This window comes from Protopterus annectens, chromosome 12.part0 (assembly GCF_019279795.1).
Source record: "Protopterus annectens isolate FY-2018-M chromosome 12.part0, PAN1.0, whole genome shotgun sequence".
NCBI classification, from domain to species: Eukaryota; Metazoa; Chordata; order Ceratodontiformes; family Protopteridae; genus Protopterus; species Protopterus annectens.
Window position 1 is genome coordinate 1,410,636,245 of NC_056746.1, and position 27,793 is coordinate 1,410,664,037.

Sequence of the window (27,793 nt, forward strand, 5' to 3'; positions counted from 1 at the left end):
CCAGACTCTGGAAAAGGGTTTCCAGAAAATTGCTCAGAGAAAGTCTGTCCCCCTTCCAGACAAAAAAGACGTCATCAATATAATGCCAGTACATTATGGTGTTGTTGAACCCGGGCAGTGATTCAACCTTATCCATTTCCCAGGCACTGAGGACTAAGTTTGCATATGCTGGGGCCATTTTGGACCCCATGGCTACCCCTTTTTGTTGGTGGTAAATCTTCCCGTTGAATTGAAAGAAGTTATTTCTCTTTTTACATAATCCAAGAGTATGTCTCAAGTCATTTTCACCCACATTGACTATGACTGAGTCATACTGGTACCTGTGGTCAAATGACTTGAGTGCATGGGTGATTTGTTGGATCCAGGCCCAGATGAACAATTGACCATGAATTTCTCCTTATTCAGCCTGACAAACAGAATAGCAATATGTTTCACAATGGAGTCTCCCAGGATTAAAATATTTGGTAGTGTGTTTGCATGCTTTATGGGCTTTGTAGTTCATGTTCTAAAGGGTGTGGTTGTGTGTGCTGTGTTGAGTGTTGTTTTAGTAGAGTGTTTTGGGGATTGTTGAGGATTCTATTTGTAGGATGAATGTCTAGGTGTACTCTGAGATTTAGGAAGAGTGCTTTTAAGTGCCTCAGTATACATTGGTCTATTTGCTGGGTCAGTACTATGTGTGGTTGATGTAATGCTTACATCACCAATAACCTGATTGTTACTTTGAGTATTTTTTTTTGTGTGTGTGTGAGATAGTCTTGCCTTCAGTGACACTGTGTAATTACATCCCTCACATAGTGTATCCATTCCTCTAAGGATTCATTGAATATGTATGAACCTATGACACAATTCATACATTGTCATAGGATGCCCCTTTCTTCCAAGCTGGTAGTAGTAAAATTCTACCCATGGTGTCAAGTCTTTTTAGGTAAACTACAAAAGGGTGGTACAGCAGGCTAACGGGTGCTGTGAGAATAGGAACTATGGCTAGGCTATGCATGTCTGAATTCATGTGGCAGTGCTCTTTTGTACAGGAACAAGTTGCTCTTTGCACATCTGATTACTGGGAAAAAGTAGTTTCTAAGTGCCTGTGTCTATACAGAACATTGCTAAATGCTACTGCATGATAAGCAGTGGAATTTATAGTCTCAAAGAAAAGTGACTAAATCAACTAAAAATCCCTCTGGCCAATGAAATAATCTCACATACTTTAAGCCTCCCTGTGCTTTTCAACTCAGACAGACTAGGCTAACTTTCTTCTGCCACTAGAATTGCAGTCCTAACCTTCTTAATGTAAGAATGCACTTTAATTAGCTGAAAGTGTAAAGGGACCAGAAACAAATCAAAGAAGTAACTACAACACATAATTTTAAGATGATTTAAAGGCAAACAAGCCAGCAATGAGAAGCAAATACTTTAAGGCAATTTCAAAGCATACTAGCATCAGCTGGACCTAAAAAAAGCAAATACAGTTTACAGTGATGAAATGCAGAAAATGCAATGAAATAATTTAAAAATACAGCAACAGAAATAGCTTAGAAAGGCTCAATATTTCAATAAAAAGAACTTATTTTAGCCTGGATGGCAACAGATGTAAGCCAAACAGTCTGAAAATGCAGGTAAGGCTGCCAAGCATTTGAGCTCTGTGGAGCTGAGCCAAGAGCAGCCTAAACATGATGACTTTATAGCCTCAAAGAAACAAATGAATCAAAAAGCCATTTGGCCAATGGCACAATCTCACTTTAAGCTTGTCTGTGTGTTTTCCCAACTTGGACAGACCAGGCTACCTTTCTACTGCCACTAGAATTCAGTCCCAGTCTTCATAATGTAATAACACACTCTAGTTAGCCAAAAGTAAAAATGTGTCAGAAATAAATCTATCAAATAGCTACAAGTAATTCTCACTTTAAGTCACTCTCTGTTTTTATCAGCTTGGACTGACCAAGCTACCTTTCTACTGCCATTAGAACTATAGTCCCAGGCTTCTTAATGTAAAGACATATGTTAGCCAAAGTGAAAATGCATCAGACACAAACAAAAAAGTAATTAAAAGGTGATTCAAAGGTAAACAAACCATTAATGATGAACACACACTTTAAGGCAATTTCAAAGCATGCTAACAGTCTAAGGGGGAGGGTCTTTACAAATTCATCTGCTATTTGCAAGTAATATAAGAAAAAGACAGAAGACTGGGAGGAGACTCCATGACCAGATTTATAGGAGACAAGACTAGAAGGAGCTTCCAAGGCCAGATATGCAAAAGAGGTGGCCAGCTTAAAAAACTCCATGTTTAAAAGCACAACAGAGAGAAGGTGGTAGGGTTGGAAACAACAAAACTCACTTAAATGGAGGGGCTTTCAAGGCTGGATATACTATAGGGGTTGGCAGCTTAAAATCTTCCAAGTTTAAAAGCACAACAGGGAAAAGGTGGTAGGGTTTGAAACAACAGAACTCATTTAAATGGTAAGATAAGTACAGTAGCTTAAATGCACTTCACCAGATGTAAACTGGAGTTCAAATTGTTTGGTACCACAAGCTGTAGAAACAACTCACACAGTTTTCCAGTCAGCCTCCTGTCACCCTTTCCTTATTCATTGATGTAATATGCCAGCTGTTTGCCTCATTATCCACCTATCGTTCACCCTCCATACCTTGGTAACATCCCTGAGATATTTTTTATTGACGTGGAAAAACAGCCTTTCTTGTGATGAGTATGACTTCAGTCAGTTGCACTATTCCATCAAAACACTCCTAAAACTGAGTAAGTTTATCAAAGCTGCAACTGATAAAGGCTAGCAAACATGAAAGTTTTATTATATTTACAAGGGATGTTCTGCTGATTAACCAGACTGCTGTTCAATATGTGCTAGCACCATACATAAGTGATGTCCGAGAGAGTCCTAAATTAAACCCATCATCCACATATCCTGCCTTTGCAACCCTTTACTACTACTAAACTGAGTATGAAATACAATCTTACATGTACCTGGCAGATGGAGGTCTGCAGTCCTTTTGTGAGATAATCCAGTGAAGGTTTTGATAAAGATGTGCAGATCCTCAGTAAAGCCATGCTTAACAGTCAGCTCCTTTCAACTTTAATTTTTTTTCAGATACCCCCCACCATCCATATATACACATACTTGTGATCAGTGACTGCCAAGGTAAGTAACTCATTAGTACAGAAAGCTAGATCAGTTAATATCATTCCAACAGCCTGGCTTCAACATGCAAACCAATATGCTGAAGAAGTTCTCTGTAAAGAGAGACAGGAATGGGTGAATACTGTCTGCCATCACCCATCACAGAGGGTAGTGGATAGGATCTCCTGCTCAACCACCACCTGTCACATGGATGGGCACAGTCTTGTCAGACTAAATGGACTTGGGGCCCCAACTGTATATTCCTATAGCTAGATGAGAATATGTGAAAGAAATTAGATTAAAGGCCTTTTTCTGACAGTATGCTTTCCGGCCATCTGGGGGAAAGGTATGAATTCCATATACTTTGTACAAGCCTTTTGCTCCATATTAGCCTCCAAGTGTCCATTTCCCTCACTAACTGATAAATTTGAAAAGTTTAAAAAGTAAAAAAAGGTTCCAAAAAGTGAGTCTTCACTGAAAAGAGGACATATCTGCATGAGGTGATATGGGATGCTGTGATAAAGCAAGATATAAGGAGATAAAATAGTTGATCAGTCAGTGGACATGATAACTTAGCAATGCTTGTAAGTAGATTAAAAATGATACAGAGTAAAAATGTATCAGACAGCCCCTTCTCACTTTCTTGTACTATGAGTGAATGATGCCCTCAAACTCTATATAGTCAAACATCAGTGTATGGTCTGTGCCTCATCCACCACTGTAAAGGTAAGTGATGCAAAAATCACAGCCTGAGAATAGTCAGTACCCTCTCTCAGGCATGCATATTCTACCCATGATCAGACTCTCTGTCTTTATTATTTCTATCTTCTACTGTTGGTCCTAGCCAGGCATTCTTTCACCAGCAGTAAGTTCCTCTACCATCCACATCTTCTCCTCATAGCCTGTCTTCCTCTATTGAAAGTTCTGTGTCCACTCTCCATCCACTCTCATATCCAGCTCCTGTCTTACCACCTGCCTGTGCAGTAATTAGATTTCCCAACATATAGAGTCTTCCATCATAGTGCTGAACAAGGTAGCCTTCCTACACCCATTTTTAAGCTTCATGGCAACCTTTTTTTACCTTGGATCAGAGTGACCTACCTACATTCTTTACCAATATGCTGGTGACATATTACCATGCTTTCCAGTCCATACTACAGTCAAATCTATTACAAGAAATATGTTTTAACACTGAAATTGTGGTGTCTCAGAGTACTGAGTCTAGTCAGAGATACAGTGTTTTAAGAGTCAATATCTATAAGGAGTAGGGGGTGTGAGGTCTCCATGTTAGATGGTAAAGGTAAGTGAAATTCACATTTTTTTTTTAGAAATTTCAATTTCATTTTTGAGGTATTCATCTTCATGTTTAAAATGAAAAGTCATTTTATTCCACCCCTCTTATGACATCCCATGTACTTCAACTTCTGAACTTCAGAATGGTGCATCGGAGACCTAAATATTCAGTGAGGTACATAACATAGCAGATTATCAACATGCTTCTAATCATACTGTGTTCAAGCCATGGACATCAAGAAGTTCATCTTGGGAGAGTGGTGAAGCTAACTTCTAGAAGGGAATATTGACATTCATGTCAAGAACATGTAACAATTTGGTTAAAAACAAAGCCAGAAGTTTAGTGCACCTCTGACAGGATAACAGCTTTAAAAGTAATTAAACACTACAGCCTTCCTTTTTTGTAAGTGGCAGCACAAAGTGTTTAAAAGCTTTTAAATTTTTAAAATAATCTGGTGGCATTCTATGTGAGATTATCTGCATGTAACATTCTACTGATTTATTTCATTCTGATGGCCTAGAGTTATTATCTCTAAAATTCCTTAAACTGAACAGTGTTTTTTTCTAATTTTACTTCATTTTAGACCTCTTTTATTAAAGATTTTTGCCTTGTGAATTCTAGCAATGTCTAATCTTTGGTGATTGGTTCCCACAGACATCTGAAATTGATGACAATTTTCAATCTAATTTTGAGACTGACACTATTTCAGATTTCTCAGTAACCGTAATCCTCATACCTGGCCATGATCATTACAATTCTTTTTTTTATATACATTATAAACTGATGTTTCTGAAAATGGCACTGACTGTGAACTTGTCTGCATGTTCCTTCCCTGAATGCATTTATTGGCTCCAACATTTATTTAAAAGCTTGCCAATTTCAGGTTGTGGATTGTAGACATTACCTGTAAAATCCATCTTCTGGCATACATTCCCATCTACTTTGTAGTGACCTTGAATTGCCGTCTACCAAAGACTATAAATACTTTCAAGGTTTATTATTTGGCTGTCTAATGGACAATAATTTTCATCCTTACATTCCTGTAGCAGTTGCACATGTACTTTGCAGTTCTTTCCAAATATTCAGCTTGTTCCAGAGTTAAGAAGAAGCACTTAAGTTTATAGTTCATAATAGGAATTATATTCCCTCTGGTCATGTGCATTAAAAAAGCATTCTTCCTAACTTATTAATCTACCTTTGTTTTTATTACTGTCCTTCTCCCTGAGTTCATAATGCAGTAATTTTCATACCATTGTTACCGTATTTATTAAAAGCATTCAAGTCTCAACTTAGCATTATCAGATAAAACACAGAATAGAGACAGATGGACTTAGAATTATAACTGAAAATTATAATATGCTCGTGCAGAGGTGCACATTATTAAATATATGGAAGAACAACATAAGTAAATGAAATGCTGAAATACACCAGATTACTATGTTTTCAAATGAAGAACACAAGGTTTTAGTTTGTGGGAAATGAGGCTTTTGTGCTGTTATCAACAGATGTTAAGCTTAGTCTTACATGTGCTACATTTTTCAGTACATAATGAATAACTGTGGCACATATTAACTATCACGACTTTTCAGTCACCATACCTCAAAAATGTTTATGTTTATAGTCCCACTTATGTATCTTTCTCACTTTTTTTCTAAAGCTGTGTTTGTTTATCTTTGCCTTGTTTGTAGGTAAGTACTAGGCTAGCTATCCTTGAGGACTATTTTAAACCTATCCAATTTTCCCATCAAAGCTGATTATGAAACCCAGTACCTTATGTCTATGAGGTAAAAATACCTTAACTTTTATACCTGTCCCCCAGTCATGACCTCACATTGCTCCTTTTCTCCTCTAGTTTCATGTAGTCTGTCTTTAAATGTGTACGTTCATCCCTTGCGTACTCTCTAGTTTCATGTAGTCTGTCTTTAAACGTGTATGTTCATCCCTTGCGTACTCTCTAGTTTCATGTAGTCTGTCTTTAAATGTGTATGTTCATCCCTTGCGTACTCTCTAGTTTCATGTAGTCTGTCTTTAAACGTGTACGTTCATCCCTTGCGTACTCTAGTTTCATGTAGTCTTTTAAACGTGTATGTTCATCCCTTGCGTACTCTCTAATTTCATGTAGTCTGTCTTTAAACGTGTACGTTCATCCCTTGCGTACTCTCTAGTTTCATGTAGTCTGTCTTTAAACGTGTACGTTCATCCCTTGCGTACTCTCTAATTTCATGTAGTCTGTCTTTAAACGTGTACGTTCATCCCTTGCATACTCTAGTTTCATGTAGTCTGTCTTTAAACGTGTACGTTCATCCCTTGCGTACTCTCTAGTTTCATGTAGTCTGTCTTTAAGCATGTACGTTCATCCCTTGTGTACTCTCTAGTTTCATGTAGTCTGTCTTTAAACTTGTACGTTCATCCCTTGCGTACTCTCTAGTTTCATGTAGTCTGTCTTTAAACGTGTATGTTCATCCCTTGCGTACTCTAGTTTCATGTAGTCTGTCTTTAAATGTGTATGTTCATCCCTTGCGTACTCTCTAGTTTCATGTAGTCTGTCTTTAAACGTGTACGTTCATCCCTTGCGTACTCTAGTTTCATGTAGTCTTTTAAACGTGTATGTTCATCCCTTGCGTACTCTCTAATTTCATGTAGTCTGTCTTTAAACGTGTACGTTCATCCCTTGCGTACTCTCTAGTTTCATGTAGTCTGTCTTTAAACGTGTACTTTCATCCCTTGCGTACTCTCTAATTTCATGTAGTCTGTCTTTAAACGTGTACGTTCATCCCTTGCATACTCTAGTTTCATGTAGTCTGTCTTTAATAATGCTCATCCTCTAGTTTCATGTAGTCTGTCTTTAAGCATGTACGTTCATCCCTTGTGTACTCTCTAGTTTCATGTAGTCTGTCTTTAAACTTGTACATTCATCCCTTGCGTACTCTCTAGTTTCATGTAGTCTGTCTTTAAACGTGTATGTTCATCCCTTGCGTACTCTAGTTTCATGTAGTCTGTCTTTAAACGTGTATGTTCATCCCTTACGTACTCTCTAGTTTCATGTAGTCTGGCTTTAAACATGTACGTTCATCCCCTGCGTACTCTCTAGCTTCATGTAGTCTGTCTTTAAACGTGTACGTTCATCCCTTGCATACTCTCTAGTTTTATGTAGTCTTCTTTAAACATGTAAGTTCATCCCTTGCGTACTCTAGTTTCATGTAGTCTGTCATTAAATGTGTAATGCTCATCCTTTCTCTAGTTTCATGTAGTCTGTCTTTAAACGTATGTCGTAATGTCATCCCTTAGTACTCTCTAGTTTCATGTAGTCTGTCTTTAAATGTGTACATTCATCCCTTGCGTACTCTAGTTTCATGTAGTCTGTCTTTAAACGTGTACATTCATCCCTTGCGTACTCTCTAGTTTCATGTAGTCTGTCTTTAAACGTGTACGTTCATCCCTTGCATACTCTCTAGTTTCATGTAGTCTGTCTTTAAACGTGTACGTTCATCCCTTGCGTACTCTCTAGTTTCATGTAGTCTGTCTTTAAACTTGTACGTTCATTCCTTTCATTCCTTTGTGTACTGTTCCCATTGCTTTAACTTATATACACTGCTTCTCCTCTCTTTGTTGTCTGTTGCACAGTTTCTGTACCACACCTGCTTATCTGTATTAACTAAATACATCAGTAACTATATTCATTTTAATATGTTGTGTTCTATTCCCATTGCTTCCATGGGTCCATAGGTAAGAACTAGGCTAGCTGCCCTTGCAAGCCATTATAAGCCTAGCCAGTTTCCCTTCTTGTGCTCAAATTAACATTTCCTGTGTGGTTAAAGACTGGCCTTACCCATCCCGTGTTTAATAATTATGTTACCCCTAATGCAAATAATTGGGATCATACTGTAGATAATTTGATGGGACCGGTGCATGGGCTAAAGCATTTAGAAGCTGCCTCTAACCATTAGTAGTACAGGGGAAGTCCTGGATTGCATGTTCTGTTTCCCACTCATAGATCCAAGTTAATATTACCTTGTTGCTAGACAGAAATGAACTTTGTTTTATGTGTATGGGGGGAGTCTGTTCCAGAGCAGTGGTATCCTCTGCAGGATATACCTCTCCCTAAAAAGTATTCTGTTGATGTTTCAGAAGAGGTTTAGATGCCTAGACCATGTATTTCAGATGCCATTTAACATGCTGATGTGCATTCAATCCATCAGTACTAGGACAGAGGATGGCTTGTATGCCAGACACAGGTCACCTCTTAGCGGTGTATAGGATATTGAGTATAGTGACAGGGCTTTAAGTCAATCCATGTAGAACATGTTGTTTAGGCCTTGTATCCTTTTTAGTAAGGTATCTCTCTGAGTGTACCATGTGTTGCATGTGTCTGAATGGATACATGCCAAAGGAGGCATTATATTCAATGACTGGCCTAATAAGGGTTGAGTAAAGGGAGACAATTACATCCTTTGCTCTAGACACAATTCCTTTGTTTATAAGTTGTGCAGTATAAAAGGACTTTCTTAAAATAGAAACATTTTGGTCAATTGTTAAATCACAGTCCACATAAGTTCCCAAATCCTGAACAACTGGGAAACTCTTTGGGGATATTGTCAATGTGATAGTTCCCTGGGGTAGATGACTTCCCAAAAGATACAATAAATCATTTTTTGGCATTTAGTTTCAGTCCATGATTTTGACACCAATTATTTGTCTTGGAAAAAGCTTCTTTCAGGAGGGCTAAGTCATTTAGCCTGTGCCAAATGTGTTTGCTGTTGTTTCATTATCATTTGGCAGGTAGTACAGAGGCTTACTACTATGAATTCTTAACAATCCACTCTTTATACTACAAGGTTTGATTCCTTCAACCTTGATTTTGTCTGCTGTATGAATCTACAAGAAACTTTGCCAGGCTGAGTCTAAAAATGAACCATGTGGATCAGTGCTTTACCCTGGCAAGCAAATTGTAAATGCCTATTTTAATTCTGAAAGCAATTTCACTGTACTTAAATTGCTTGCTTTTAATTCCTTTAGCTATATCTGGGTGATATGTGGCCTCATTCTATTTACTTGTACATGCATCCTGATGAACACAATATTAAAAACAAAGATCTAGTAGTGCATATTTTTATCCTTGGAAGAAATGTATAGTCATTGTTCAAACTCTGGCTTAAACTCTGGTGTCATTCAAAGGGGATCCAATGTCTGTCTGCCTGGGATGACATGCTGGACAAGCCACGCTGCTTCGCACGGGACGGCTTGCATTTGTCACCCCTGGGATTCCGGATATTGGCAAAGGCTCTTGCCACCCCCATAGTGCCTTTTTTAGGCAAGGCTCAAATTCTAAACCTACCACCCTAGAACACAAAAAAGGAAAAAAATTAAGGGTAATGCTGCTCAATGCCAGAAGTCTAAATCTCAAAATGCACGCACTCGAGGCCCTTCTCAGTATGGAGAACATCGATGTCTGTGCAGTGACAGAAACCTGGTTCAAGGCTCCTGAGAGCACCCCAGCACTATCAGGTTTTACCTCTTATCATGCCCCAAAATCCGGACAATACCAAGAAAGGAGGGGGGGTATCCATATTCATCAAAGACACCCACACCTCAAGACTGGTGGCAACGCACGATGCATCGGAGACCATCCAGGTGCAATTAACCATAGGCAAGACTGCTGTGCAAATTGTAGCATGTTACAGGCCACCCTCACAAACTCAGGAACCTCACATGGCCTTCCTGAAAACACTAGAGGGGATAAATGTATCACCAAACACCATCATACTAGGTGACTTCAATTACCCTAATATAGACTGGGAACGCTACTCAAGCCCAAACACCCTAGCCCAAAAGTTCCTGGAATTCATAAACTCAAATGCCATGGAACAACTAGTCACCATCCCCACAAGAGGAGAAAACATACTTGATCTCATCATCATGAACATGGGAGCACAATGTTCAACACCGAAGTATACCCCTCACTGGTGAGATCAGATCACAAACTAATCTCGCTGGAGGTCCTCATCCCACCCCACCTGAAATAAAAAGACCACAGTAAAGAACTTCAGCTGACTTCACACTTCTAAAGACTAGTGTGGTCTCCTTTAAGGCCCCGAGCTGGCGGAAAACAGTACTCAAGCCGCTGAATCACTTACAAATGCCTTCTACCAGCACCTGCAGGACTGCATGGATAAGGCAATCCCAAGCAAAACAAAGACTCTTTGTACCAAAGGCAAGCGTCCAGTCTGGTGGACCCCAGCCATAAACAAACTCTACAACAAAAGGAGGAAGCTACTACAAGATAGAGCAAAATCCTTAAAAGGTAAGACACCCTTGATCACTATAAGTAAAAACTAAGAGCTCTCATAAAATCATCCAAAGCAAATTTTGAGAGAAAAATAGCTAAAGACTCAAAAGACAATCATAAGGCCTTCTTTAGCTATGTTAGAAACCTGGGAGGAAACTCCCAGATATGCTCAGAACTAGTTCAAAATGATGTGAAGATTACTGATCCTACAGACATTGCCAACATACTGGCTGACAGGTTCAGTGCAAACTTCTCCCCTCCCCAAAGGAGAGATATCTATACCAAGCGATTGCAGCCCCCAAACATCTCCAACACCCAAGTGAGAACTGCTCTCTCCAAAGCAAAAACACAGCATCCATGGGACCTGATGGTGTCCCCGGCTGTGTGCTCCACGAACTCAACGAGGAATTAAACCCACAGCTAGGACAGCTGTTTAATCATAGTCTTACCTCTGGATACCAGGAGTGGCGCACTGCAACTGTGGTCCCACTTCACAAAGGCAGTGCCTCCACCGACCCTGGAAATTACCGGCCCATTAGCTTGACAAGCCTTATCTGCAAAGCCATGGAGAGGATCATAATGGACCTCATAAATAAAGACATAGGGAATTTGCAGACTTTGGATCCATCCCAGTTTGGCTTTGTCAAAGGCAGATCATGCCTTCTAAACTTGGTTGACTTTTTCGAAATGGTCACCAAAGCCATTGATGAGGGAAAGGCAGTCCATACAGCCTACCTCGATCTGGCGAAGGCCTTCGATACAATACCCCACTCGGGTATCATTGAAAAACTCATCAGCTTAAATGTTAACCCATACATCACAAGATGGGTTGCAAACTGGCTGAGTGACAGAACCCACAGGGTCAGAGTTGCTGGAGCCATGTCAGACTCAAAGCCTGTCACAAATGGTGTACCACAGGGCTCAGTCCTGGGCCCACTCTTGTTTGGCATCTACTTTTCCGAAGTACAAGCAAACACAGGAGGGTTATGGCTGACAAAGTTTGCAGATGACTGCAAACTGGGTGCCATAGTAGAAAACACATCTGACACAGATATCCTTCAGAAGGGTCTCACAGAAACGGATAACTGGTGCCAGAGCCATGGCCTAAAGTTAAATGCCAAAAATGCATAGTCATACCCTTGAAAAACAAGGTTACCTAGCTACCAAATAGGTGGCAATCCACTGAGCACAGAAGAAGTTATCAGGGACCTGGGGACCCAGGTTGATAGTAGTCTGTCATTCGACACCCATGTAGCTAAAGTAGTTAGGAAGACCTTCTACATTGCCCACCTTATCATGAAGGGATTCTCATCTAGATCAAGGGAGGTCATAGTCTCCCTATACTCATCACTCATCAGACCAATGATTGAGTACAATGCCCCATTCGGAATGTATCTGACCCGACACTTGCAGCAGCTGGAGAGGCCACAAAAGTTCCTCACCAAAAGGATAAAGGGTCTCAAACATCTGTCCTATGCTGCCCGACTGAAAGAACTCCAGCTCTATTCAGTTGCTCAGAGGTGACCTTTGCCTAACATACAAGGCCATGTCAAACCCAGATTTGATGAATATGCTTCACCTCAAAAAATCTAGATCCGTCAGAGCCACAAGGGCAGGAGACTTAAACCTTGACACGGCTATTAATAGGACGTGCTGGAGGAATAGATTCATCACCCAAAGACTCCCTATGCTGTGGAATAAAATCCCGGTATATGTGAGGCAGAGCACCTCGCTGGCCTTGTTCAAGAGAAATATTGACCAATGGATGGGAGATCGCAGATATACCCCAGGGATTACCTCAGTGTCACTGCTCAACAGAGGCACAGCAAAATAATGGGTATAGTTCCCCATACTAAAGGGGTGGCGTAAGCCACAAAACTATGGGCTAGGCTTGTAAATGCCCACGGGCAGATAGCCTAGTATGAACCTATGAACCTATGAACCTATAAACCTGCCTCTAACTTAGCCTGAAGAGTAATACAAAATCATTGTAGAACCATGGCTGTAACTTTACTTGTAATAACCTTAATAAAAGGAACCAACACTCAACTTGTCTAAAATATAAATTAACAAATATAAATTAACATTCTACTTGTTTAAGGCCTCAGTAATCCAGCTATGTGGAAAGCCTTCACAAAATGCAAATATATCACATATGTAGAAAGACCAACATCCAGGGCAGATACCATATTAAAACAGAAATTAATCAAATTTGTTAAAAATACCATGACAGAAAACCATGTTGGTAGATGTCCATACCTAGGAGTTTCTCTGACAGAGGCAAATACTTTATTGAACTTTCAAAACATTTTCCCAGTATATGTTATAATAATGGGTATAGAGACTTCTACAGCTTTTGTCCATTCACTCTAATGATTTCTGGAAAATTCTGGTTAAATATTGCATCAGTGATTTAATAATGTTACTTTAAAAGTAGCCATTTAAGTCACCAGGCCCTGTGGCAGAAGACTATTTACTTAGTTTAATCACAACAATATTTATTAAAAATTAATCAGGCACTTACCTACTTCATTTATTTCTACTTACCAGTAGAAGTGTTAACAAAGTACTTATCCACAAATATATTAACTAACATTCATCTGTTACTTATTATTGTATCTTTGAAACTGATGTTGATATCTGATGCTTTGTCTTTCCTATGCATTCTCAAATGCTTAAACAGAGCTTTGTTTTTATCCCATTTATAGCAAGTTTATGTTAGAAACATTTAGCTTTCCTAAAACTTGTCCTAAAAGGTCTAGTTACTATTTTGTACCACAATCTCTTATTTCTAGTGCTAAAGCTTGCCAACCTATTTGTCCACCAAGAAGGAAATCCTTTATAATTAGTTTTGACTTTTCCATTGGAACATATTTATCAATAAGATTGTCAATAAATATGTTAAAAAAATAAGACCTACCATTTCAGCCACAAATTGCTATTTACCATGTCCATGTTCTAATTTCCAAATTAATCACAATAAAATTGAAAGAAATAATAATTCTTAGAAAGTACTCCTTGATCAGTTTTCGTAACATTAGGTATCTTCAACTCAGAGGATAAAAGCAATCTGTAAAAATAAAAATCCTATCTACCATCAGTACTTAGGCTATTCATTACTATCTACCATGTCCGTGCCCTAATTTCACAATTAATAGCAACAAAATTGGAATTATAACACTTCCTAGAAGGTATCTCTTGATAAGGTTTCCTATCAGTAGGTATCTTAAACTCAGAGGTTACATAGCAATTATCCAAAGAACCCAGTTCAAAACCAGTTTACCAACAGATGGCCTGAAGTATGCTGTTAACTCAAATTACATCAGGGGTCTTATCCATTCTTGTCTTGTTTGTTGCCACTTGGATATAGTTCTGCAACAAATTATCTTCGAATATACTGTTAATCATTTTTAATTTGGAAGAAGGAAAACTCTGGTCAACATCTAAAGCATTAATATCAACTGCATTGATGTCATATTCATTTTTATGATAGCTTTGTATTCATTGATCAAACCAAATTTCTAGCCATCCTTTGTGGTTGTTAAAGAGTATTGACTACGCGGTCAAAAGTAAAATGTGTTAAAGTCGCAATGAAAATACCAGGGGCTGTTAATATCTTCATATCTTCTACCACACCTGACTCTTCACATATCTGTTAACTTCTTGACTTGAAGTCTGGACATAACAAAAATACCAAGAGTACACAGGTCCCAAATCAAGGACATTTTGTAAATATGATTCTAATTTGCTTAAAACATTTAATAGAACAACAGGCTTTGCATCAACATTCATTTTCTGAATAATAAGAAGTACAACATTCTAATATCTGACATTACAGCGAGACTGTAATCCTCACCATTTTACCAGAAATTAAAAAAAATTACAAGACACATGCCAAAAATATGCAAAATCAGTGACTTTCCCCAAAATCAGGAACAGGTTGGAGGTATGCCTCTTCAATGTGATGGCTCATTTCCACATTCATGATCAGTATGAAATGTTCATATTGTATAGCAGTTTCCCTTTTCATTCATTTTCCATATAGCATTGCCAGATTCTGAAAAAACATCCATTCCCGATTTGTTTTCAGTGAAGACCTATCATTTCTGTATGAAACTATAAGATTAAGTGACACATCTGTTATTGTTCTTGTATAACTAAAAACATTTGTGCTGGTTCTTGTGTTGTGTAAAAAAAGTCGTTGCAAATGTTTCCACCACTCATAATACAGAAACGTCTGCGACTTAAAGACATTAGACAAAAAGTTGTGCTTGGTCTTGGGGCCGATACAACTTGGAGAGACTATAACCTTATGGAGATCAATATACACTTTAATGGATTAGAGACACCGTCATACAGAGTAGACCTTAGAGAACAGAATCCCTTTAGACCTGCATTACAGATATGAAAAATGAAACATAGTGCTGCATGCCCCCCTGTAGGTATGTCCAACACTCTTCAAACTTACTTTCCTATTGGAACACCAATCTAATCTACTGAAATGCAATATCTCTTCCTAATAACTCTCATCTTGCTTTCTGTCAAACTGTTTTGGACTGAAATGATTAAGAACGGAACATGGCACATAACTATCACCTGTATAGTACAACAATTAGTCATATATATGCAGCCATTTTGGGACTAAGAATGAGGTGTTTAAATCCTAAAGTACTTACTAAGTTAGAGTTTAATTTCTGTGGTTCGGATGATGTGAAATTAACCCTTACCAGTGTCTTACCTATGTTTTTCTCCACAGATATGTATATATTTGCAATACAATGGTATTGATTACAAAATTTGATAACTTAGTTAACATTTTTTTAGTTCATTTTGAATTTAGAAATGCCATAATATTATATTTCAGTGACTTTATATGTTAAACCTATAGGATCAATTCATTTGCAGAAATATAGAAATATTGTTGCGAAAGCAAATCGTTGTCAGTTATTTGATGACCTAAATACATTCCTCTGTAATCCTTCCCAATGACGCATGCCTTCAACTTCTACTCCAGATTAAATGGTTTATTGATAAGACAATCATTACCCACACCTTTTGATTGATGTAACTATTCACTATATAATGAATGAAGTTAGTTTATTAATGAGCAAGTACATCAGGATACTGCAGGGATGTCGAAGTCATCTGCCTGTTCAATAGCTAAAAAAGTAGTTATAAGTCATGTAAAATATAAAGTATGGTCAACTTGATCAAAGGCCTACAGAATATCAGTAAAAAGATTACCAATAAGATCACTCATCAATATTTGTAAATATCTGTAGAGATTGGAAAAAGGCAGTGTTTACAGCAACCCTAGGTCTGAAGCTATGCTGTACATGACAAAGCAGGCTTCTATCATGGATGAAATGTATAAGACTGGCAGTGTGCCTTTAGCATTCTGGGAAGGAGAGTGGGCCATCTTTAACTAAGGGACTGAAAATAATTTCTAATTATCAGAAGTGCAGGCTGACATAAGGAGGCACTGTAAATATAAGTTATATACAAGAAGGCTTTTCTGAAGAATTCAGGCTGCAGGAATCTATTGAAATGGAGAGCAGAGGCAATTGTTTTAAAGAAAAAATATTTTCTTGAATTTAAATGTTTTTAAGATAGTCAAGTTATCAAGGCTAGAAGGTACATGAGAGACAGAAGAAAGTGAGGGTAGTGACTGGGAATGAGGTATTCTAAAACATCGTAATCATATCATCACTGTCCTTGCATGCAGTGGTGAGGAATTAGTACCTGCAGTTTACGTGAAGAGATGTTGGAGTTCACTATGAAGCTTTTAATCTCTATCTACAATTCTGTCTTCCCAAACAAACGATGCTGCTTGTCCTTTCAGTAAAAAGACTTGACTTTCTTCGCACCAGTTCTTATATCCTGCCTAAGACAAAGAAAATGTTGATGACAACAGATCAATTTGGCAAATTTGCATTGACTCCAGCCTCTATTCCTTCACCTACGTTGGTGTTGAAATTCACTGGTGAACTAAGGGCTGCATTCCAGGTAACTTCTGGTGTTTTTGTATAACATATTCTAAATGAAGAGAGCTATCTTAAGAAATGTAGAACAATGCTCAGTGTGCATTCATTATGTCTGAAAAGAAAGACCAGACAACATTATTAAGCTGTGAAACAAGTATCATGTTTCTTTGTTTTAATAATGAGTACAGGGAGATAATGTAATCACCAAAGCACTTTGGGAAGATACAGAAACTGGTGTACATACCAGATATTTAGGTATGCATGTCTAGTAAGGCATCAGTCCTGTGAGGTGGGTTAGGTATGATCAGAGAGAGAGAAGACTAACTGATGAGTCCCAAATAGAGCCATGGTAAAAAAGTCTAGAGTTTTGTGAAATTTAAAATCACCAGAATGGAGAAGTTATTTTTGTGTACCCACAGCGAAAAGGTTTCAAGGAAAGATTACAGAGTAGGGTAGAAGATAGTAAATAAATGTAGCATTTTCACTGACATTACCGGAGATGAGCTGTAAGAAAACCAATTTGGGAACATAAATATCTTAAGAGCAGGAGTGGCTCACAAAGTTGACCTTGAGGTCCTTTTTTGACCATTGTCCTAGAACCACCACATGGTTTATCAACAAGATAGTCAACCCTGAAACTGTGAAAAGGGATAGCAAAAAAATTGCGAAAGTAGTGACTGCAGCTTGAGGCAGATTTCTAAGAATGTAATGATATGTGAAGAGTTAAAGGTTACCGTTGTTGTTCAGTATGACACAAATTAAGTTTCCAGTTACTAAGCCACGGGTAGGAAAATTAAGAGTGAAAAGAAGGCAGCAGGAGAAAGTTATAAGGCGATAATGATAGAGTGAAAAGAGAGGACTGAGAGGTCAATTAATAAAAGAGGCTGCGTTTAGGTTTGATATTAGTTAAATAAGCTGCACTGTAGATAGCCATCTGAGGTATAATGTTTTTAAGTAATACCTTAGGCTAAGAATTAGGTGTTCAAAAAATATGAATGATGATTAATGTCTAGTGTGTGTTGGGGGATTTGGATAAAACCTCTAAGAGTGCACTAATGAACATCACGTGGGGGAGTCGGGCTATGACCCCTGATGGTGTACTGATAAGGGGTAGTAGGAGTTAGGCAAAGCATTCGAATAGGAGGCAGAAAGAGATACTAAAGGTGTGGTAAGACCAGATATATGCATAGTTGTGTAAGGAATACTAATAAGGTTTCTTGTGTACTTAGCAGAAGATGAAAAGAAGATCAGTAAAAAAAAATACCAACAAGGACACTCTTATCCGTATAATAGATCTCCTTTGTTCACTGCCTGTGATGTCCTTGTCTTTTTTCTCTGAAAGGCCTTGACATACAAATGCACAATCCTAGATGAAGCCTTACTTGTAAATTGTTCAGTAGGAGGACAGAATCTGAGACAACTTAATAATAACCTAACCACCAAATGACGCTCATTAAAAAACACCCAAAGAAAAGCCTCCTATACAAAAAATCCAATACTGCAGTCAACTGGAAGAAAAATGAAAACAATTAAACAAATACAACGTAATAAACAACCCATATGGACCTTCCATAGATCTTTCTGCCTAAAGATCTTTTAACCACACAGAAATGGTGAGAATCTCAAGTATGGAACACTCCTTTGTGTTATCCATTGCCATTCCACCTCATACCCCAAGATGCAAAAAGTATACTTACCGAAGAAACAGCCTGTTCAAATGAAGAAACTATACAATGAAGTGACTACATTGATAGGATGGGTATTCACTTAGTAAAACATACTGAAAATTAACTTGACCGATTATGCTACAATGCGAACTGTCACCAGACAAAGTTAATGGTAGAATTTTGAGTGTACCAACCTAGCTGTACATCTTAGTAATGCTGTCCAGAAATACTGACCCCCGACACTGGTCTGCAACTCTCCTCCCCCATGTGATTACAACCACCTCATCTTTTTTCTGTCTTATCTGCCCCCTTCCAAACTATCCATCTTTTTTGTATGTTTTCCCCCTAGAATTTCATCCCAAAGTGTGTTATTTTGTACATTTTCATTAAACTCCAACTATCACTGATGCCATTAATTTGTACATCTCTGAATGTCTCAACAGAAACTGGTTTTGCCATCTACAACCACTTTTGTTTTCATCCTGCTGTTATCAATACTGGTTTTGTAACAATAATGCTATAGTGGTTGCAGTAAGCATTGTGTTGTCTAACTGTTCATTAAACTGATAAGCTACTACTTACAGCAGTGTTGAGATATTTTCTGATATAGTTTTAATGTTACACTCATTAAGTCAGATACCTGTCTCAATAATAAAACAGAAAATTATCAGCAGAGTGTGTTAGTTTGCTGCTGAGTTTTGCAGTAGTGCAAGAAAAAAATCCCTGGGCTTTTATGGTCTATACAGTTCAATAGAAAGCTTATTTTTGCATTAATTGAATGTCATTCCCTTGGTCCTCTCTAGGCTGTAGCCAGTGTTAATGCTCTGAGGTACCTGGAAGGTCATTACCTGAACTTCTGAATCGTCATCTAACGAGAATGGCTGGTAGTTTTGAACTCCCACATGGAATTCTATTCACAGGCTGGCTAGCTGTGTTAATGAATCTTTGTGAACTACACTGCTGTCAAATATGAATCGAACTTCAAACAGCCCAGTGGATTCAAGTGGAAAAACTGCAAGTGTACAACTAGCAAACATAAAGCTGCATTCTTGAGGGAGTCAAAGGGCAAAAAGGTAGAAATGGGCCGAAGGTGCAGAGCTGGTCATGCTGACCAAGATTTTCCAAAGCTGCATTAGGGAGTACTGGAGTAATAGAAAAAAAAGAGAAAAATTTAAAGCAGAGTTAATGCTTTTAACAGATGCAGGTACACTATTGCAGACTGACAGCAGTGGCAGGTCATAACAACAGTTTTAGTTCTATTAAGACAAATTGCAGTTTATTTGACACCATTAAGAAAGAATTTCAGGCATCGGAGAGCACAGGTTAGATAAAATCTACATCATAGTACTCCATTTGTTAGAATACACGTGCATCTTGCATGATGCTAGTATTACTGCCTTAGTCACAGCATATTATTCACTCATATTTGCATCTAACCAGTTCGTCTCCTCTTCCATGTAAAACAATATAACTCCTTCAGGAAGATATGAAATACCTGAATCAGGGCAGGCAGTGATGTGCAAACTGTAAACCATAAAAGTGGATTGTATTACTATCCATGCTATAAAAATAATTGAGAAAGAATAGGATAGATACACTATATTTTAATAAACAACTATTTATTTAGATTTTCTTTATTAATGAGAGCCTCCATGGTTTCTGTTATGACTTAAGGTGGATATACATGTAGGAACCCAGTAGACCAAAAAACAAAGATAGCACTTCAGCCTGTACAGATTGGCAGTACAGACAGACAGACAGACATATGTTTTCAGCTGAGTGCTTAAAAATAGTTTACATTTAGCCGAGGCATTTAATTAGCTAAAAGCAACACTGAGGCAAAAATAATGTTTCCAGCTAAGTACTTTGGCAGTAAGCATGGCATATATGTCCCAAGATAATAAAACACCATTTTAGAAATGAACATTTAAAAGATTTTTGAATGTCAGTGCTGCTTTTATTGGGCTTTAAAACTGTATGATCAGGTATATATGGACCTGCTGTACCATTCTGTTACTTGTCTTTTGGGTACAGTCACCATACTTCACCATGTCATGCCATGAATGTGGGTGGCAGTAATGTATTCACTTCAACCCATCCATTGGAAGGTGTGTGCATGTGTGTGTGTGTGTGTGTGTGTGTGTGTGTGTGTGTGTGTGTGTGTGTGTGTGTGTGTGTGTGTGTGTGTGTGTGTGTGTGTGTGTGTGTGTGTGTGCTTCTTCCTTCAGGTCTGCATTGTCAGTACAATGGATGCTTGTTCTTCATATTTTGAAACAGTTATGCCAAATTCCAAGCATTACACTGTGGCTGCATGTCTGATTTCCTGGCAATATAGTACTTTAATATGGCTTAGTTTTCCTAGATCCATGCACTTCCTGTACTGTAGTCTGGTGATAAAAAAAATGTGCCAACATTTCTCATCCTGGCATAGTTCAGATTATAAAATTTTACTAAATGTCCTGTTCTAGTAAAAAGAAAAAATATATATAATAAAATAAAATAAAACAGTTAATGTAAGAGTAAAGCTTAGGACTATTACTACAATAATTCTAATGACTACTATTATATTTATCGTGATTAAGTGAATGTGCAAAATAGATATAAATATGATTTGGAGAAAGAAATTTACATTTCAGACATCTGCACTTGAACATGAATGCAGATGGATAACATCTCAGTCAGTGAAATTGTTATTTGTTTTAATGTTTAATTTCAGATATAACCAGTCCATACACAAGAATCAAGTTTTCTTCACAGATAGATTAAGTGCCTTTCATGAAAACCTACAAAAGGAAGAGTTGTAACATATATGTCAAGTTACAGCTTGCAATTTCACACTTATTACCAAACTTTCCATGTGATATTTATGGTTCATATTTCTTAATATTACTTAACTTTACTTTGAGGAGTCCCTTTTTAAAACACTAGCTGAATAATGTTATTGACTGCCTGAATTCTATTTTCAGCTACTAATTTGAGGATTATTTGTTAGTGGCCCAGTGATGTGATTATAATTGCCCAAAGAAAGATAGTGAGAGTTATCTTGTCTCTAATCTATGATATAACATATCTAACCACTGCTGAATCACTGTCTGTGTGAGGCCACTGTGGACCCCCTAGTGTTGTACAACAATGGACTTGTATAAGTTTGTGTAGATGTGGAAGGTCTGATGCTGCATGACTGGGGCAGGAAAGGATTATCTTCTTGAAAAAAAAAAAATACTTATTTCTCTCTTTATGAATAAGTTGTTAAGGTAATGTCCTCGGTCAGTTTTGATCAAGCAATATTTTTTACAAGCACTGATCATTCTTAGAAAAAAACATATGTCACGTGCAAGTAACAGCTCATAATATAAAGACGACATTACAAGGCCACCCTCTAACTTTTCCTAGCCTGATTGTGCAGGTTGACGGGTTGAACCCTTACATATTTGCATTTCAGTTAACTGCTATCTGCATTAAATTTATGTTTATATCTATAGTTATATTTACAATGACTATTTTGTTGCTGTTGCCTTATCTCACCTTTCACAGCTAATTACAGAATGTAAAATATGTACCTGTAGCTACAAGTCCTAAAAAAGCATTTTGTGTCAACCTTCATACAGTGTCTAGGCCTTGGCAACAAGTCTGAGTCTTATATAACCAGATGACTAAATGCACCACACAGAAAATATGAAAAAAAGATACTTAAAGCCTATCTCTTGTGGCTTTGCTTAAATAATCACCAGTTCCACTTGGTTGCACAGAGGAACTTATTCTACTATGGAAAAAGAAACACAAGCATCACTAATACTGTGACTGTCCTTGTGCCACTGTTGTTTTTTTTTTGGGGGGGGGCTTCCATAATCAGCAGTGCTATGTCTTGTGCCAGTCTTCTTTTCTTAGGATGACTGCACTGCTTGACTCAGCACCACTAGGGGTGACCTACATCTGCAGCCATGCCAGATGTCCATGGGTCATCTGCAAGGTGACTCTACCTGCAGTAGCATATTTCGGGTACATACAGATACAGCCACAATATCATCTCTGCTGGTCTTGAAGGCAATGAGTTATTAAAATATACTTATAATGTTGTTTATAATTTTGCTATTAAGCTGAGAGCTTGCAAGATACCGTCAGTGTCTCATGCCACACTGATTAAGCCTTGTACAGAATATAATTACAGTGCACTAGCTGATGCTTTTTATTTCCAGCAGAATATAATCTTTGAGATAAACTGAAATGGAACCAAAGGTATGAAGGCTCTTAAAAGGCCCCAGGCAGATTCAGCAGAAGTAAAGCTATCGGCTATACATATAGAGAACTTGTATGTGCTGATACTCTTGACTGGTTCCAGCTGCAGCCCAGCTTAGATTGCTGAGAGCCATTTACATCACACACTTGTTTGTAATGTTTGATATAGAACTTCTGTTTCAGGACCAGTGCTTTTAAGGCCTTTTAGTCACATCTAGATTGCTAAGAAAGACTGGGTTTGGGTTGGGAGGGTGGCCTAATGGTTAAGGTGTTTGCCTTACAAACACAAGGTGCAGGGTTTGAGTCTCACAAGGGATAATTGGCTAATCTTAAAATGGCTTGCAAGGGCAGTTAGCTTAGTAAGAATCTATGTTGGTTATTTTCTTTCTCCCATTGTCAAATGTTTGGAGATCACATCTCTGCTAAAACTAACTGTGAGGTCATAAAGCCTCAATGTAAGTTATAAAAGTAATCACAAGTTCTGTTAGGCTGACTGTTCCTACCAAACTAACTTTAAGGAACTGGTCTTCAGGTAAGTCAACAAAGCATTCTGACACAATATGAACACTCTCTCTCTCACCTGTCATCACATTTAAGCCTACATGCAGTCTAAAATCTGTTTGATGAACTCTTGCCAATTATGTTTATATGATGAAAACACTTATTGTGCTGTTTAATATTAAAGGTGTTTTATTTAAGAGCAATTGTTTTCACTTGTATTGTCTAAACTCTGTGTCATTTCTTCTCAGGGCAACTATAACCATGCTGATACTCTCCTACTGGGCCTTATTTTCCTAATTACCTTTCACTTTGGAACACATTGGAACTGTATTTTCATGTCACCCTCACAGATACTCTTCTTTTTCCTTAATTGAAATCCTATTCAGGAATTTCCACCACCCCAGTCATGATGGCTGTCTGTCTTCATAAACTTTAATGAAGAACTAGAAATGAGTTTTGAGCAAGCTGGCCACCTCCACCTCAGCAGTGAGTTAAAGTTTTCTAGACTCATTAAACATCACTTCAACTAAATCATGTCTCAAAGAAAAAGTCGCTTGGAATCCACAACAGATCCTGTGACACTCCTGCACTGACCCAGTAATCAAGGAGCCTCAATCCTCACCACTAGCACCAGTGAGGGACGTACACATTAGGAGGATGACAAGTACATACACAGTAAATTACAATTTCCCTTAAGAGCACACAAAGATCACAGTCAGTCTGGGAGCTGGTTTCTCTCTCTTTCTCCAGATCCCCAATAAGACTCCTCACTGGCACAGCAATAGGGTTAAGATCTCAGCCGAGCAGTCAAGCCAAAACCTCCAGCACCCACTCTGTCCAACCAGTGCTTTGTGTCCCTGACCAAGTAGCTGACACACACAAACACACACACACACGCACACACACACACACACACACACACACACACACACACACACACACACACACACACACACACACACACACTTTGAGATTTGATTTATTTACAAACACACAGATACTCCTGGGGAAGGCTATGCCCCCTTCTACCCAGACTAAAAGGTAGTTATCACTGCCACCAGCCACTACTTATCAGCTACTATAAAGGCCCTTACAAAGGGTAACCAATTCTACTGTGTAATGTTACTATTATCCAAATGGTAAGTGTGACTAAGACCAAGGCTATTTAGGACTGGCCTGTACAGTGTCACCAAATACATATGCAAGTACTCTAAGAGCTTAAATATCTCTAAAGAAGCCAGCCACAATTAAAAGGTTTAAATATATTTAATAATAAATAGTAAAATAAACAAGACAATACTCAATCAGCATGGTAACTACAGAGTTCAGAATCAAAGGAACTATTTTAAAACAACATTGCAGGACAGTCTCAAATAAATACAAAAAATATCTAAACTAATCTTTACTATATTCCTTTCTATATCTAAGAGAGATACTATGCCCTTAGTCTTACTTACAGACAACACGCAGGCAGAAGTGTTGAGTGAATGTTTCTAGGTCCAAGACAAGATACAAAATGCACAGACTTTCTCTGAGAGAGTTCTTAAATTAATATTCAACAGTTGATGGAGAAGTACAGAGAAGATCAGAAGGAGTTGCATTGTGTTTTTGTAGACTTAGAGAAAGCATATGACAGGGTGCCTAGAGAAGAGTTGTGGTATTGTATGAGGAAGTTGGGAGTGTCAGAGACGTATGTAAGAGTGGTACAGGATATGTACAAGGGTAGTGTGACAGAGGTGAGGGCTGCAGTGGAAGTGACGGATGCATTTAAGGTGGAGGTAGGATAGCATCAAGGATCAGATCTGAGCCCTTTCTTATTTGCAATGGTGATGAACAGGTTGACAGATGAGATCACACAGGAGTCTCCAGGGAATATGATGTTTGCAGATGACATTGTGATCTGTAGTGAGAGTAGGGAACAGGTGGAGGAGACCCTGGAGAGATGGAGATATGCTCTAGAGAGAAGAGGAATGAAGGTCAGCAGGACTAAGACAGAATATATGTGTGTGAGTGAAAGGGAGGATAGAGGAATGGTGAGGATGCAATGAGTACAGGTTGCGAAGGTGGATGAGTTTAAATACTTGGGATCAATAGTTCAGTGTAATGGTGAGTAGGGAAGAGAGGTGAAGAAGAGAGTACAGGCAGGATGGAGTGGATGGAGAAGAGTGTCAGGAGTGATTTGTGACAGATGAGTACCAGTAAGAGTGAAAGGGAAGGTCTATAAGAGGGCAGTGAGATGAGCTATTTTATATGGAGTGGAGACAGTGGCAGTGACAAAAAGACAGGAATTAGAGCTGGATGTAGCAGAGTTAAAAATGTTAAGGTTTGCACTGGGTGTGACAAGGGTGGACAGGATTAGGAATAAGTATATTAGAGGGTCAACCCAGGTTGGAAGGTTTGGAGACAAAGCCAGAGAGGCAAGATTACGTTGATTTGGACATGTGCTGAGGAGGGATGCTGAGTATATTGGGGAAAAGATGCTAAGGATGAAGCTACTAGGTAACAGGAAAAGAGGAAGGCCTAAGATAAGGTTTATGGATGTAGAGAGAGAGGACATGCAGGTGGTTGGTGTGACAGAACAAGATGCAGAGGACAGAAAGAAATGGAAACAGATGATCCGCTGTGGCGACCCCTAAAGGGAACAGCCGAAAGAAGATGATGATGACTGTGGAGTTATCTTGGATGACATCATTCTTTGTTACCTGACTTCAGTTCCCAGGCTAAACAGATACTTAGAATTTAACACCTCTCAGTCAAAAATACATATCTCTCAGAAGTGTGCTGCTGCTAGGAAGTCAATGAGCAATAAAAAAACACTTTTACATTTGAAACCTAGTAATAATTTCTGTTTCAAGACAATAGAAAAACCTCTAGCTCTAGACATTGTGTCTGCACTGAACTGAACCTGAGAGATAACAGAATCGTAAAACAATTTCCACTTATTTTCTTGAAGTTTTTCAAGTTAACTCTGTATGTTCCAGCTTCTACTATTAAAATATACATTTGCGCAGGTATATAGTTTATAAACATTTCTGTTCTTTTCCAGTAGGATACACTGTGGTTACATTGTTGAAGCTCAGTATGTAACATACAGTTCTCTTACATTTGTAGGACAAGCATATGAATCATTTTACTATTCACAAATGACATATGATTATTTACAAAATTCTAGATAGCTGGGCTGGCAGTGCCACATTTCTATATAAATCACATTAATGTTTTTAAGTGACATATAATTATTTACAAAATTCTAGATAGCTGGACTGGCAGTATTTACCTGGTGTCACATTTCTCCCCTCCCCAAAAACTCAAGCTATTTTTTCACGTGACCCTTGAGAAACATTGCTTAAGAGGGTTGAGCCCATCTGGGAATACCTTACCCCATTCCCTGTCTTGAGATTCCAGCTGCTTTGGCATTACTGACTCCAGTACCATGCTGCACTGTCCCATTATATGCCTGGAACCCTAGGCTCCACTATAGTAATTTGGGATTTTTCTGGTTGGCTCCCTGTAGTGATAAATCCCCCTCAGACTCCTCCTGCCTTTTACTGCAAATACTTAGCACAAGGCACTCCCTGTCATGGTAAGGTTTCATTATGTTAACATGGTACAATTTGTGCCCCTGCCTCCTGCCTAGCATTTCTACTATGTAGTTAACATCACTGACCTTCCTTACCACCTTGTAGGGTTCCTCCCAAGCTGTCTGGAGTTTGTTGTGTCTGACAGGAATGAGAACCATTACCTGCTGCCCTAGATCATACTATAGCTTGAGCATTCCTGCCATACCAGAGCTTTTTATGCTGTTGGGCTTCTGCCAGGTTCTTCTGGGCCAAGCCCATGAGTTCCCTGAGCCTTGTCCTGAGGTTTAGGACATATGCCACAGCAGACTCCTTGTGGAATTCACACTCACCCTCCCATTCATCTCAAATCAAATCTAGAGGTCCCCTCACCCCATGCCCATATAGCAACTCAAAGGGTGAAAAAAACTGTGGATTCCTAGGGCACCTTTCTGTAAACAATCAACAGATGGGGCAGATATTTGTCCCAGTCCCTCTTAAAATGGTCTGAAAATGCCTGTAGCATAGTCTTGATTGTAGTGTTTAACCTCACAGTAAGACCATTAGTCTGGGGATGGTAGGGGGTGATCTTTAGGTTCTTCACCCCACAGTAATTCCACAGACAAGCCAGCAGGTCTGACATGAAATTGGCACCTCTGTCAGTCAGTATTTCTTTTGGGAAACCTACCTTGCTGAAAATCGCTAACAAAACATTTGCCAACTTTTCTGCCTCAATAGAGGACACAGCCACTGCCTTAGGGTATCTGGTAGCATAATCTACTACCACTAGGATATACGTTTTCCCTCTGGAACTTGGGGTGCTCAGAGACCCCACAATATCCATAACTACCCTCTGAAATGGCTCCACAATCACAGGAAAAGGCATGAAAGGAACTTTAACCTTGTCTCCTGCCTTGCCTACCTATTATCATTGCTCACAGGTCCTGCAGTACCCTGTTACATCTTTGGAAATCCAGGCCAATAGAAGTTCTACATAATACGTCTCTTTTTACATTTTATGTCCATATGACTGCAAAGGGAATATCATGGGCTATGGCTAGAAGTGCCAGATGGTAGACTGTGGGCACTACCAACTGCTGTATTCTCTCATCCTCTAGCCCTCCCTCAAGG